Source organism: Callithrix jacchus, chromosome 5, assembly GCF_049354715.1.
Source record: "Callithrix jacchus isolate 240 chromosome 5, calJac240_pri, whole genome shotgun sequence".
In the NCBI taxonomy this organism is placed as follows: Eukaryota; Metazoa; Chordata; class Mammalia; order Primates; family Cebidae; genus Callithrix; species Callithrix jacchus.
The window spans coordinates 38,682,502-38,684,432 of record NC_133506.1 but is presented as its reverse complement, the minus strand read 5'-3'; the positions used below and the strand labels follow the sequence as shown (position 1 = coordinate 38,684,432).

At 41.3% G+C, this 1,931-nt stretch overlaps 1 non-coding gene across 1 annotated transcript; it reads right to left on the bottom strand.

The window, feature by feature from the left end:
• Positions 1–1,330: 1,330 nt before the first annotated feature.
• LOC118154363 (small Cajal body-specific RNA 15) lies at positions 1,331–1,457 on the bottom strand. The gene has a single exon (XR_004744230.1).
• Positions 1,458–1,931: the final 474 nt, after the last annotated feature.

Sequence of the window (1,931 nt, the reverse complement as noted above, 5' to 3'; positions counted from 1 at the left end):
TGTTAAGGTAAGAGGGAAAGTTCTGCCTTGCTTGGCTCTGGCAGACCTGCTGCTTCAAAGTCCACTTGACTGTGACCAATTAACATCTGAGTCACAGGAAACTTCTTGATAATCCAAGGAAAAGAAGCTAGGAGCCCTTTGGGACATCAGGCAGGAATGCACAGTGCTGGCATAGGGCTGAGCCCACCACAGAGAGCCCAGGGAGAGATGTGCTTGGTGTTGGATGGGGCACTGAAGGGAGTATGTTCCCTTTGAAAGTTAGCTTATACCTTAAATACAGCATGTTCAAGATGAAATTCAAAATCTCTCCCTGTTCCTTCGTCTTCTCCAAGGGAATAGTGAAGCCAGATTCTTAGCTGTGATCTTCCTCCTCAATCCCCATGTCCATTCCATCAGCAAATCCTATCTGTCTTTGAAACCTGTCTACATCTTTCTCTCTCTGTCTGCTACCGTCACTCATGTCCCAGCCATCATTGTCTTTCTCCACGAGTCGAGGACTAGACAAAGGGCTTCTCATTCATTTCCATGACTCACTCTGCCCCACTGAACTGATTTGCCTGTGAAACTTTCATAAGGAAAGCAGAGAAAATGCATTTTTTGGTGGCCATTATATTTCAATTCTTTAATTGATTCATTCAGTACATATTTGTTGAGTACCTACTACATCCAACAAACTCTGTTTTAGGCCTGGCAAACTGGGGCGTGTAATCAGCCTATCTCTCATGGTGTTGAGTGTTATCTTGGAACAATCTCCAATTTCCGTGTCTCTGTTCTCCGTAAGTGACAATCATTGAGATTTTTTTTAGACAGAGAATCTACATCAAAGCTTAACCATTTTGTTTTTCATGTGGTGATAAAAATTTCAAACAGAAAGAGGAGTTTGGAAAGCAAAAGACCAAGGACTTGCTATCCAGTACAAACAGATGAGCACATTTAATCCTATTTGCATCAAATCTTTCTCAAAAGATAAGTCAAATGCTACCCTTTCTGCCGGAGTTCCCTTTGTGCTTGTCCTGATCCCATTCTCCTGTTCTTCCAGCTGGCCACTCTCCTCAGGTCGATATATTCTTCCTGCCTGTGTGTTAATATCTAAATTACATATGGATATATTTATAATCTCTCTCTTCGAGTTTGTGAATTTAAAAAATTAACATAAGCGATATCCTGCTATAAATATTCTGCAACTTGCTTTTTAAAATTCAAATGTTATGCTTTAGAAAGGAATCTATACTGATAATATAGATCAGGTGTATCCATTTTAATGGCTATATACTATTCCAGCCTAAAAACACATCACAGTTTGCTTCTGCATTTCTCTCTCTCTCTTTTCTGCTGTTGATAGATAAGTAGGTATTGCATTTATTTTGCAAACAAGACCTGTTCTATCTACCTTTTCATTTAGGAGGCTAACAGCAGAGCCAGCTGGACTTCAAGGACTCTGTTTTCTTAGTCTCCAGGCCTCCGTGTTTCTCTGTTGAGGGCTATTTAAGTTGGTACTTATTTCTGATGACAGATGATGCTGCAGTAAATATTTTTATTCTTCTCTCTGTGAGCCACACGTGGGATGTTTATATGTTTTCAGTCTTTACCGGACACTGACAAATCACTGTTCACAGAGGCTAGCTTGCGATGTGCTGGGAAAGCTCCAGAATTGAGAACCAGGAGACTTGGCTGTAGTCCAGTTCTGGTACCAACTCCCAATGTGACCTCGAGCTTTCCCTTCCTTCCCTGACTTCAGATGAAGGCCTGGACTAGCAAATCTCTACATTTCCTTCCTCGTGAGCTAGTTAAAGAAATGTTTTGTAGAAAGGTCTTTCCTCCTGGGAATAAAAGAAATCTCCCCGAGGTGGGGTTGCTGTAAGCCCTGAAGAAGGGTTTATTAGATAAGACAGTTGAACTTTTTGAGTTCCTACCAAGTGTTGGGCATGGTT